At 39.3% G+C, this 13,356-nt stretch overlaps 1 protein-coding gene across 2 annotated transcripts in view; it reads right to left on the reverse strand.

Moving 5' to 3' along the window:
• Positions 1-13,078, reverse strand: part of LOC145997096 (fatty-acid amide hydrolase 2-A-like) — a 49,486-nt gene extending 36,408 nt beyond the window's left edge. Inside the window, exon 1 of one of the 2 annotated variants that reach the window (XM_083133718.1) lies at positions 12,932-13,078. The gene's annotated coding sequence lies outside the window, so the exon portion shown is untranslated. Of the gene's footprint in view, positions 1-4,728; positions 4,821-12,931 lie in introns of those variants that run through there. The other variant, XM_083133719.1, reaches the window with a different exon arrangement.
• Positions 13,079-13,356: the final 278 nt, after the last annotated feature.

Here is a 13,356-nt window from a genome sequence, read left to right on the forward strand (position 1 = left end):
CTTTGAAGGAGGCACCTTATTATATTCTCGTCCCGGCCTTAGGAATTTCTAGCTAGGGTTCTGTAATTCTCGATCTTAAGTTGTGTAAGACATTTGTGATAAATACCCAAATTGTGGGTTATTAAAATCTTGTTCTCCAACCACAAACACTGTTTAAATACATATTTATATAATTATGACACTTGAGATGGCTAGCTTTTCGTTATTTCTAAAATTCGAATCATTAAAAAATATGGAAAGTTTAATAGGCAATTTTATTAAAATAAAATGAATTATTACGTATTCACCAAAAATATTTTGAGGGCTAATGCATCCACGGTCTAGCTGGGGGATGGAAACCTCTGTTTAAGGAGAACGGGCAGATCAAGTATCGTGTTCAATAAAGCTTAAAAAACGTTACTTTCAGTAAACACGCTATCGTAATTAAATATACTTCATGTGGATTACCACATGATTTGGGGGGGGGGGGATTGCGCCATTGGCCTTGGGGGCGGGGAACCTCTGATACACTGTAAAAAAGACTGGCCGAAGTGTTGAAAGCCTAAATAACAATGAACGAGAGAGACTGTAGTGTGTAGGCCTATATTTTTTATAACTGTATTATGCATAATGTATTTTCTATAACTTATATATTAGTAAATTTCCAATATTTGTGGGTTTTATGATAATCCCACCATTTCTTACGATATTTCGGGATTTTGGCCCGGGCTCAGGAATATATATAATGTGTGTAAAAAAAGGTAAAGTGTTCCCCTGTGCATAGCACCACGCCATGAAGGCGTATAGGGGGTGTGGGGGTAACGCCCCACACTTTCTTGATCCGGTCGTGAGTGGGGGTGATGTGATCAGCATCACGCCCCTGACCGCCTTTACCCCCCAGGGTTTCCCCCAGGTACCCATGTTATTCGACGCTGGGTGGGCGCCGGGGCCGCTTCCACCGTTAGAAAAGTTCCCGGATTTGAACCGGCCGGGGATCGAACCCGGGACCTTGAGCATGGTAGTCAGACGCGTTACCGACTGAGCCACCGCGGCCACATATACGTATAATGTGTGTGCGTGTGTAATTCTTATCTCATGTTGACAAAGTCACATACAAGGGCCTACAGGGATTCAAAGGTCCTTTAACACCCCCTATGAAAAGTAAGGGATTTAGGCTGGGTACAACTGGTCATGATAGAAACAGGTTAGACTATTTTGCAATGGGACTGGCTCATTGAAGAGCATGAAGACTACAGTATTCCCATGTTTTCTCCTCGATTTTCGCACATATTCATTCATAATATAGGCTACCATGCGTTTTCCTTAATCCATTGTTGATTCCCCTAGGATAAATACACAGCTTATATATTATTTCTCAGAGGCGTCCCGTGAACGCATGCGGTGAATGCTGCGCATGCGTCAATTGTGTGTGTGGGGGGGGGGGGGGGAACAGCAGCTTGCTCTGCGACGACATTCATGAGCATTTCTACATTCTAATTTCTTCATATAGGAGAAGTATTTATTTTACACGAGAGCGCTGAACTAAGCTTATATTACATTCCTTGGATCTGAAGTGACGCATGCGTCAATTGTGGGAAAAGAATTATTACTTTCATTCACTTCAGATCCAAGAAATGTAATATAAGCTTAGTTGAGCGCTCTCGTGTAAAGCAAATACTTCTCCTATATGAAGAAATTAAAATGTAGAAATGCTCATGAATGTCGTCGCAGAGCAAGATTTCCTTTTTCCCACAATTGACGCATGCGTTCACGAGACGCCTCTGTTTCTAGTAGTCTAACCCTGTTGGATTGAAAAAGGAAATACTGAAATAGTAAACGCACCAGCACAAGAACGACACTCAAACTGAGTGATAGTTCCACATTGTTGAATTGATTGATCAATTGGATTGTTGTTTTAAGTCCACTTTATAAACAGAAAGGCTAATCGGGACTGGACCTACAGTTTAAAGTATTATCCGAACCACTGTGCCATGTGCCTCCACCGGGTATCGAACCCGCGACCCCTTGATTCCAAGGCGACGACGTTACCACTACCCCATCAGAGAGGCCTCCAAATTATTGACTTTGCCCATTTCAGAGCACAATACTGCATAATTTGCAACTTGTGTGCGAAGTTTCTGTGTGCAAAAGTTATACATTTGGCCCCTTATAATAAGTGGGGGCCAAACGAGAACTGGAGGGGCCCTGGCACCCTGCCCCCCCCTCCCAGGTTTCGGCGCCCATGGTGATGTGATATATGTATATGACAGTGTTTTCTCACACCTGGAAAATGATACATTTGTTACAATCATGCAGTCATAACTTTTACCTGATTAGAGATAGGTTGAAGAAACCTTCACCGCTTCATTTCTCGTGAAATTCTAGCCTGATTTGATTCTAGTCTGACTGCCACGCGGGAGACCCAGGGTGGGTGATCTAAGGTAGGAATTTTCCCGGCTTTGGCCCCGCATAAATCAGCTCCATAGCCCAACCAGCCTCAAAAAGGCAGCCGGAGCATAGTGCTGATCACATCACCTCCAAGATGTCCGATATCGAAAATATGTGGGGCCCTACCCCCCACATACCCTAAATGCGCCTTCATGGCACGGTGCTATATGCACAGGGAACTTTAAATTCACCTTTGCCTGTATATATTGTATTCGTTTCTGTACCCCCGAGTAACTTACCTTTATATTTTTACATACGCATATATGAACCCTCTACTATGTCGATAGCTGAGGGTCCCCTAAAAGCTTATTTGTCTGCCCCCCCCCTCCCACTGCGGGGTTTTGGGGCTTGTAGATCCGGCACTGCCTTCGGGAAACAGCATCCCGCATGACAAACCCGGGTCTGGTGCGGGGCACACCCAGCTTACAACAAACATCAAAACTAAATGGTAAGAGGGCCTCTCCGATGTAATCAAGGGGTCCCGGGTTCGATTCCCGGTGGAGACACACGACAAAGTGGTTCGGATCCCACTTTAAACTGTAGGTCCAGTCCCGATTAGCCTCACTGTGCGTCAAGTGGACTTAAAACAACAAATCGGATCAAACCATCTGGTGGTAAAAATTAAACACTACCCCATAGTTATGTAAATATGTCTACCTTTTCCTTAAAATAAAATAGCCATTAACTTTTGCAAACAGGAAAACACATTTGCAGCCTACAAGGAACGTTTATTTTCTCACTCTACACATAAATTTCATTTTACACCAATTTAAATTACAAAACAATTGTATGGATTTCTACTTTGATTAGAGGGATGAAACTCAGCCTGTCTGCTGGGAGAATTTTCAGAGGAGGGTATTTAATTATACAGTTAGGCTAGGGTAATCTGACACGATACTCAGACAACTTCTTCTCACGGTATGTACGTATGTTGTAGCTACTGAGATGTATACTAGAACACGAATATCCGGTTTCTAGTGTCTTCTCTACCAGTGGTTCTAAACCTAAATCGTGAGCCCGCGGAACGGTAAATTCGTTTTTTAAAAGTTAATGTCAACAATTTTACTTGTTCTAATTTTTTTAAACTTTATACGTTAATTAATATGTACCCTTGGAATTTCATATTAATAACTCGATTATGGCATAATCTTAAAGGTAAAGTGCTCCCCTGTGCATAGCACCACGCCATGAAGGCGTATAGGGGGTGTGGGGGTAACGCCCCACACTTTCTTGATCCGGTCGTGATCACGCCCCTGACCGCCTTTACCCCCCAGGTACCCATGATATTCGACGCTGGGTGGGCGCCGGGGCCGCTTCCAACGTTAGAAAAGTTCCCGGATTTGAACCGGCCCGGGGTTCGAACCCGGGACCTTTAGCATGGTAGTCAGACGCGTTACAGACTTTTTTTTTAAAGGAATGCCCCTAAGCGGTAGTATTCCCTGTTCTTCACTCTATTCTCACTTTTTCATTTCTCGGTTTTAATCCATTTTCATTTTCTCTCATTTGGACAAACACAAATATCCATGCCTTACCCGGGACTCGAACCCGGAACCCCTGGCGTTGTAGCGCGCTCTGCTAACCACTCTGCCACAAAGGCCGACTCGACTGAGCCACCGCGGCATAATCATAGAGAGTATTATTTCGATTACGTATCTAGACTTGTTCACAAATAATAAAATTTGTTTTAATTTAGTTCCTCTGGACAATGTCATTACATTCCTTTGGTAAGTGCTAACTTTCATTGGAATGTTCCATTTCGGACGCCGGGAAATTCCAATTAATCATAATATTTCCACTTCAATATATTTGTTAATGAAAATTGCTGCGAGAACTAAAGTGGCCGTGGTGTCCGTCCGTCAAACTACAAATTTGGAGGCGAGAAGCGACGCCCCCCGTAGATAGTTTGATCCATCACCGCCCCTGTCGCGAAAGCATTTCCTGTTCTTGCAGTCGAACACGAAACCCGAACGAATGGCCATCTTTCCAGTGGTTGCCTGCTCGGGCTGCAAGTCGCAAACTCCAGGGGAACCTCTCGCGACTCGGTATAATTGACGCTACGGCCCGGCGGTTGAGGAACACTGTTCTGTTCTTCCCATAAGACAAATACACATTCTACAGTCACAGGACAATTACAGTGCCAAACAATTGAGCTTTTTCTTTTAGCCAACACTATTGAATTCTCAAGCATACCACCAACAACATAAGCTGAATCATAAAGCTTCAAAATTCTCCAGAATGAGCTTAAGTTTTGAAAGCTTTGGTTTAGATAGTAATTTTCAAACACACTAAATCAAAACTCACCTATAACTTAATGTCCTTAGTCCCCTGGTGTTACCACAAGTTAGTCAATAACCAACTTTGAGTAGTGAAATGCGTCATGATCTCCCATGACGTCATAGGAAAGTTTAAAATCGTTATAACAGCTTGTTTTTAAACTTCAACTGCTTGAATATGCACGACGTAACGCAGTACTGCACAAAATGTAATACAAATATACTCTAAAGTGCAAATAGCTTGAATTTATACGATCATTTACAAGTTAGGCTCTGACCATAGACTCTTTTCCTTTGTGCCCATTTGATTGTTCTAGCCACTTCCGTATCCGGCGGAAATGTTGTAGAACATCTTCCGCACGTTCTCAGGGATTTCCGCAGGCGATCTAGGGTTTTTTAAATATAATCTCTTGAGGAAAGTGAATAAACACACAGATTACTGTTCTTCGAACAAGAACAAAGACCATAAAAGACCACTCTCCACCTTTGGCTAGAAATCGCTTAAAGGCGTTGTGAGCCAGTAAAACAAGAAGTGGCTCTTCTTCTTTAAAGAAATCTCACTGAACTAATTTATCACTACAAGATACAACAGTACGAACCATAGGTATATACATGTACACATTCAATTGTTTTTGCTTGAACTAGTAATTAACTAATTTAGCAACTTATACTTGCTTTTTAGTTTAAAACTCAAACTCCCCTTTGTACGTTACTTTGTTTAACGTGTGACCGACCTCCGTGGCGGAGTGGTTAGCACATCGCGCTACGACGCCAGGGGTCCCGGGTTCGAATCATATCATCGCTCATCCCCATCCTCGCAAATTTGCCAAATAAATAAATATTTGCGAAATAAAATAAAGCAAACCAATGAATCAGTCAATCGTGTGGTACTAATTGTATAAAATAGTGGCAAAAACATTAAATATGGACATTTGTAATACTGAAGCGTGGCTTTGCATTATACAATCAGCAATTTAAACCCTCTTGAAGTGAAAAATTATAGCCTAACGAATATTAGTAATTACGAACCATAAATAAACTGACATATCTAGATACAAGCATTTCTTTGTTAGATTTCAAGTTTTCACTTTCTGCTATTCTTAGATATGTGGCTAATGCAACACTTCCACATGCTTTTTTGATATTTTTTCTGGGGTTAGGTTCACACGATCCCACTTGACGTCATCAGATCGTACGCGTTTTGACCTACCTTTACCTTTTAGCTCATTTTTCAGTATTTTTTTTACCGTCTTTGCATTTTTATCGTTTTTGAGGTTTCTCTTTGCTCCTTTACTCCTGTTGTTTCCTAAATTTTAAATTAATTTGCAACAAAGAGTCTTTGTACTGCGTTAGCTTTTGTTTACGCACACACACACACACACACACACACACACATCAAATTAATGTTAAATAAAGGAATTGTAAAAACTAAATATTTACTGCCTTCAAATAAATTGAAACAAAGAACCCTCGCTAATACAAGAAATGTTAAACAACGCATATTTCCATTATTGAATTTATGTACTTGGTAAATCTTTCGGGAGTTATCCGGACCTCCTGGACCCCTCTAAATACGTCATTGATACATGGTATACACAAATCAATGGTGCGGTTATAAATGTTAATAAAAAAATACATTTTTCAACTTACGTGGTTGCAACAAACACCGTTAGAGGCGGAAACTTTCTTAGTTTGTGATTTGTGAGTTAAAATTACAATCTTTTTGATACGCTGATTCCGGCCTCCATTTTTCTCTATCACGTAAGGATTTTCCACAAAAAATCACATTCTCCCTTGGCTCCCTCGTTCCCCGGATCTTACGCCGTGCTATTTCTTTCTATGGGGATTTATTAAAGACAGGAGTTATGCACAACCAATGCCAACTTCCATCCAGCAACGTCGTGATCGGATAATGCATGCAGTGCAGGACATGTTACACCGTGTCTGGAACGAGTTTGATTACAGCGTTAATGTGTGTCGTGTGACCAGGGGAGCCCACATTGAGGGATTGTAATTTTAACTCACGTATCAAAAATTGGGACAGTTTTCCGCCTCTAACAATTTTATTGACATTATAACCGCACCATTCATTTGTCTATACCCTATATATAATCAAGCTTTCATTTCAAGACTGAAAATTATTTTTAAATAATTTTTTTAAAATTTTTAGGTAATTTTTAGATAATTTTAAGGTCAGTTTTTTTTAGATGGTTTAGGTCATCAATTTCCGAGCTCTAGTAATTATCTCTCATAGTTCCAGGGTAATTTCGTAGATGGCTCTGTTTGTATATCCATGGGATACACCATAGGCGGATCTAGATTTTTCTGGGAGGGGCACAGAATATGATGAAAGCATAACGTTGTAAATATAGTATACTGAAAATTGTGACATTAAAAACAGCTTTAATATATGTATTATATAATGCTTTTTTCTTGCGGTACGCATCTTTAACGAACGTTTTGTAGGTGAGAATAAGATTAATGTCTTATTTTAACAAAATAAATACTATGTGTGCATGAGTGGAACTAAATGAATGCATGCTTTTAATTCTTGAAGCTCTCTAACTAACTAACTCTCTAGCATTCTTAAACCCGAAGATTTATGGCTGCAGCAACACAAGCCTTCCATCTTGTGGCAAGATCAATCCAATCTTTTCCATCCTTACCGAGTTCCTTTAGGTCCATCTCAACGTTATCCCTCCATCTTCGTCTTGGCCTTCCTACAGGTCTCTTACCATCAGGTTTCCCAACAAGAATCCTGTAAACTTTTCTTTCCTCTCCCATTCGTGCCACATGGCCTGCCCACCTAAGTCTTCTTGATTTAATCATTCTAATAATATCTGGACATGAATACAAATTATGCAGTTCTAAATTATGTAAACCTTCTCCGCTCATGTAAGGTGCCAAGTTTCACATCCATACAATACTACAGGAGAAATTACTATTTTGTATAATTTAACTTGAAGCTCTCACTGGGTAAAATTACGTACATTAATATGGTGAGGGGCAATTTGCTTGGTAGTACTTAAGCATCCCACTGTACCGTCAGATGGTAGCTTGTTAAATCACTTTGTATTTGTAACTTTTTACGTTGTTCCTTGCCCCTTTTGGCTAATTGCTACGTTGAGGATGAATTATGATTGAAATAGATGAAATAACGCTACCAAAGGAACCCCCATTTCCAAGTCGTGACTCGAACCCTGAACTTCATGACGCAATTTTAAGTATCATCCGAAGGTCAGTTAAGCGAATCAACAATTAGATTAACATTCGGCAATGATTTTAAATTGAATTCGCAAGATAAGTTTCTTTTTAGAATTAGAAATTTACTTCCGCTATTTTTACACTGAACAACACGGTTAAGAGAGAATATTAGATTACTTAAGATATGAATTAGTTTAAACGCGACTGTTGGGCAGGTTCTCTCACGAACCCTGTGTAAGAGCAGAGTAGTTTCGAACCAATCGATAGATGGCTCTAGTCAACGTCACATTCACGTACTACATAGGGAGTTTGCTATCCTTATATTTCTTCTTTCTCTTGCAGGTCTGAGTAACCAAAGCTCGTTAATTTTTATTATACTTATTACGTACCTTTTCAATAGCTAGAAAGCACCGCAGTGCTCTAATGAAGCAGAACAAAGACCCAATCTTCAGTAAGCATGTACAACACTCTACAGATCTTTCCAACTCTTTCTCAATTCATACACTACTCTTTGTATTTTCACAAATTGTAATGGCCTGTTACAACAGTCTGATTCAGCATACTAGAAGCTCATCTCGTGACCCACTTTTAAAACGCTGAGTTCATACATTTGCATGCAAACTTTATCTGCTGACTGCCTGTCGTGTGGTGTTTGCTATTTACAATGTTTTAAATGTCTCCATTTGACTGCCCTGGCTTTATTCTTTTGTGCTAAACACAATCTTTCTGAAAAACTCAATATGCTGACCAAAGCAGAAATTTATTTTATTATCAAACATAAACTAAACGTAACGTTTCAACATTCTAGCAAGGTCTTCTTCAGGGACTACATGGTACAGAGTCTAAAGAAGACCTTGCTAGAAGGTTGAAACGTTACGTTTAGTTTGTGTTTTATAATAAAATAAATTTCTGCCTTGGTCAGCATATTTAGTTTTTCATATTATGGAAACAAGGCTTAATGGTGTTACAATCTTTCTGCATATTTTTCTCTGCCGCGAACAGGCCTATTCACAAATCTCAACATATTTAGGTACAAAATTACAAACTGGTGGATTGGAAGATATATCAGATCTCACTAAGGTAGAGTGACCAGTTCCCGATATACCGAGTCTTCGGGACGCTTAATTGTCCCGGTTTTAACTCAGAAGTGAACTAAATAATACGCCGGGTGTCCCAGAAGTCTTTCCCTGATTACAAACTTTATTCATATCCGCTATATGCAAGGAAGAGATGTGAAAGTGGTGCCAAAATGTTGGAAAACTAACCAAGTTTTTTTTGTTGCAGGTTTGAGTAACGTGGCTGTAGTGTGGCAGTGTCAGTGCCCAGAAAACCGGAAATGTTCACAAATCAGGAGAAAGCTCAGCATGTCCTCTGGTATCACGAGACCCGGTCACCAATAACACTGCAGAGGAACTTTCAAATGTACAGAATTCTTTCGTCTAGAATATCTGCCATCAATTAGTTAGTATTTAAAAAATGGAATTTATCTTCATTCCCAAATCCTGTCAAGTCCAAGAAACATTGTATGGAAAGATGCCACCCCATGTCAAGAGCATTAATTCCGGATTCCTTGGCACTGACACTGCTACACTACAGCCACATTACTGAAACCTGTAACAAATAAACTTGGTTAGATTTCCAACATTTTGGCACCCCTTTCACATCTCTATATTGCATATAGCGGATATGAATAAAGTTTGTAATCAGGGAAAGACTTCTGGGACACCCGGTATTTTGAGTAGTTGATTCTTTCATTGTCATCACCAAATCGTAGGTCAAAGTGATTTCTGTACAAGATTAGGACTGTAGAATATTTACGTTGTTTTTAACATTATGCAAGAATGCATCAATGGAATACAATTAGGGTGCATGGACGTCCGGAAGAGGGGCAAGGGGGGAGTCTCTCCTGGAAAATGAAAGTTAACCAAAAACTATATATTTCACACACACAATTTCATTTGTCACAGTAATGTAGCTATGTTAATTATTAAAAGCGCGTTGCAGGAACACGATACCTTCAAACTGAAGCAAGGGGGGAATATGTGCCTCGTTTGCCCTCGTTTGTCCCTGGAATAAAATAAAATACCTTGCCTGCCTCTCCCTGGAAAATATTCTAGTGACGTCCATGCAACTTGACAATTATACAGGGTGTCCAAAAAGTCACGGAATCGAGATTTGAAAGTATGTAACTTTTGTATAAAAAGCTATAGGGACATGAAACTTACACTGGGCATTAACTTTGTCTATGTGGATATTTTTTAATCATTGTACAAGAAAATCATGTACATAAACGTTCAGTATGAGGGAAAAGCTACAAAGATGTGAAAAAGTTTTTGTACGAAGCAGAAACAAACATGGATAAAAGACAGCTGTGGAGTCAGTTGCAATAATTTTCGATGTGTATCGATGGTCGCTGTAGGTATTTTTCGAATTTAAAAAACGATAAAGTATTACATGTTATGCCTTAGTGACGATTTATGGGATACATTTTGGCAAATTCATAAAAAAGAGTTTGTTTTTTTTAATTACGAGCTGGCAATATTGGTCGTGTCAGAGGGCAGTACCAGGTGTGCTCGACATCTGGCTGTTATTCAATAAATTACAAATGAAAGAAAAGATTTGAAATTTATCGTACAAAAACTAACCTTCCTATCTTTTTGTACGATAAATTTCAACTTACCGGGACGTCGCAACAAGTTGGGGAACGGCGGGTTGGTACGCAAAAGAAAAAAAGGGGAAAGATAGAAATGAAAACAGCATCTTATAATTCTTAGCAGGAAAGTCCGCCTGAAAAATATTTCGACAGCTCTTCAGTCCACCCTAAAGAAATTCTCTTTCAACGTCACTAAAGCAGTATAAAAAAAATATCGAGGTCACCTTGCTATATAAAAAAGATATGTTGATTAAGGTCGACCATGTGCACAACCACGTGTTGTACTGCTCGTTATGACGTAATCAGACGTTCTGAAAATGCACTTCAGACAACACGTGCAAAAATTTGTAGCAAAAGGTCAACTCCGATGTTCTGATTTTCGCAGATTACGTATCAAATTACGTGAACGACCCCATCCTGATTTTGAGCTTAAATTGCTTATATAATAAAGAGCTAGTGTTCAGACATCTGAGCACCGATTGAAAAGTGTTAGGATAGAGTATTCTTTGCAGCGCTTGTTCCGAAAAAAGTGATATATTGAAATGATTTGTCCATGTTAATACGTATATCAAAATTAGGATCTTGAATTTCAATGTTACTAGTACTGGAACTCGGTGTTATTTTGCGGTTTAATTTATAAATAAGTTATTGTTTTAAAATCGGTAAATATTTTGTTACTTTAATGTTATTTCTAGATGTGTACAGTGGGATCCAGGATTATTACCGTGCAAATTGTCCATGACCATTTTCATTAATTTTTCTCTTACATCCTATGTGTCTTAAGCAATGGATTATTATGTATGCTGGTGCAGAAGTTGTCAACAGCTTGTTTTGAGTTTTATTTTAATTATTGAAGCTCTTATTGGGTCAAATAAAGTGCACGAACATGGTGATGGACAATTTGCACGGTAAAACTCATGGATCCCACTGTACACGTTCACATTGAATAATGTGTTGTTAAGTTTACATTGAATTGAATATGCATATCCTCAATATTGTGTTTTAATGATATTTATTTAAAAAATGAATTTGTGCAAGTGAAAGATTTTGCGTAGGATCAAGGATTGGATTTATTGTTAGACTGGCTTGAAATTTTACTATTGTGTTAATCGTGGCAATGAAGAAAGAACGACAGGAAAGCACCGAAAATGGGAAATTGAAAAAAGACGAGTTGTTTGCAGTTCCAGCACTTCTTTAACAAGGAGGGTACAGTGGGATCCATAAGTATTGCCAAGCAAATTGTCCATCACCACGTTTACTCCCTTTGTTTTATGCAATGAGAGCTTCAAGAACTGACATAAAACATCAAACAATCTGCTTAAAACCTCTGAACCAGTACACGTAAAAATACAGTCCTTAAAAACACGTAGGATAGGATGAGGTAAGAACCAACGAAAATAGTCATGGACAATTTGCTGAGCAATACTTATGGATTACTTACTGTACATAGGTGCCGACTCCATGGGGCTTGGGGGGAAAGGGGGTTGAGTTGACACTTACCGAAAAGTTTATTTCGCGAGCGGAGCAAGCAAGAACATTTTACTAAATTTATTTGTAAACCGGAAATTTAATATACAATTTAGTATAAAACTCGACAATTTACACAGTTTTACTCGTCTAAAACTAACTTGAAATTAAAGGACAAATAATTACTTCGAATTCTTCATTAATAATGACATTAGATGGAAGAGGAAAACTACTTTTCCTAGTTAGTGTTAAGTTTTGACGTAAGGGTTCACAAATTTGATGGAAAAATAAATCGTAGTGGTGGCCTCCCCGATGGCGCAGTGGTTGCGTCGTCGCCTTGTAATCAAGGGGTCTCGGGTTCGATACCCGGTGGAGGTACAAGTGGTTCGGATCCCACTTTAAACTGTAGGTCCAGTCCCGATTAGCCTTACTGTGCATAAAGTGGACTTAAAACACCAACTCAACCAACCAACCAATAAATCGTAGTGTGTTTTTCAAGGATACGTCTACGTATTATAATGCGGGAGGGGTAAGGCAGTTTCTGCCACTCGCAAGCCCCCAAAATCTATTTTAAGTTGGCGCCTCTGGTATATAATGTGAATTAATGGTACATAAACACGTTAAAATTATATGTATAACCAATGTAGAGTACGATGCACAAGTATTACCACGCGCAAATTATCCATGACTATGTTTAATCTCTGTTTTATGTGATGAGAGGTTCAAGAATTGAAACAAAATGCCAAACATACTCGACAATCTCTAACGAGAAAAGAAAAGGAAACTAATCATGGACAATTTGCCAAGCAATACTTGTGCATCCCTGCGACTTCATTTAATTGCACTTGTTGACTATTTCAGGCGGTTCCACCTCTATAAACTTCACCTTCAACGGTTCTACACTTACCCTTGCACACGAATCTTCAGACAATCGCTACCAAGAAGGAAGGACCTTGCTGTTCCTCGTCAAGTCAACAAGCTACTGATAAAACCAAACAAGACAGACACTTACAACGTTCACACCGATCCATTGCCAAGGTTAGTGCTTTGCGCTTTTCTGCTTGGAAGGTCAGAAGTGTGTAAAATACAGGTTTGGTAGAAAAGGTTGAAAAAACTTTGAGAATTGAAATGCCAAGTGTGTTGTTGCGTAATATTTTTGACTCTTAACGTAACAGTTCACGCTGTTGAAGCTAGGATTTTTTTATCGATTACGTCATATTGGCGTTTTGAATGCGCTATGGGGATTGTTGTTCTGATTTATTATTAGATTGGTTTGTAGACTGTGGCGGTCAAGTACCTTACTCAGAAATCTCACGTTTTCCCTTACTCAGA

The sequence above is a fragment of the Lepisma saccharinum genome, chromosome 13 (assembly GCF_977018435.1).
Source record: "Lepisma saccharinum chromosome 13, izLepSacc3.1, whole genome shotgun sequence".
Classification (NCBI taxonomy): domain Eukaryota; kingdom Metazoa; phylum Arthropoda; class Insecta; order Zygentoma; family Lepismatidae; genus Lepisma; species Lepisma saccharinum.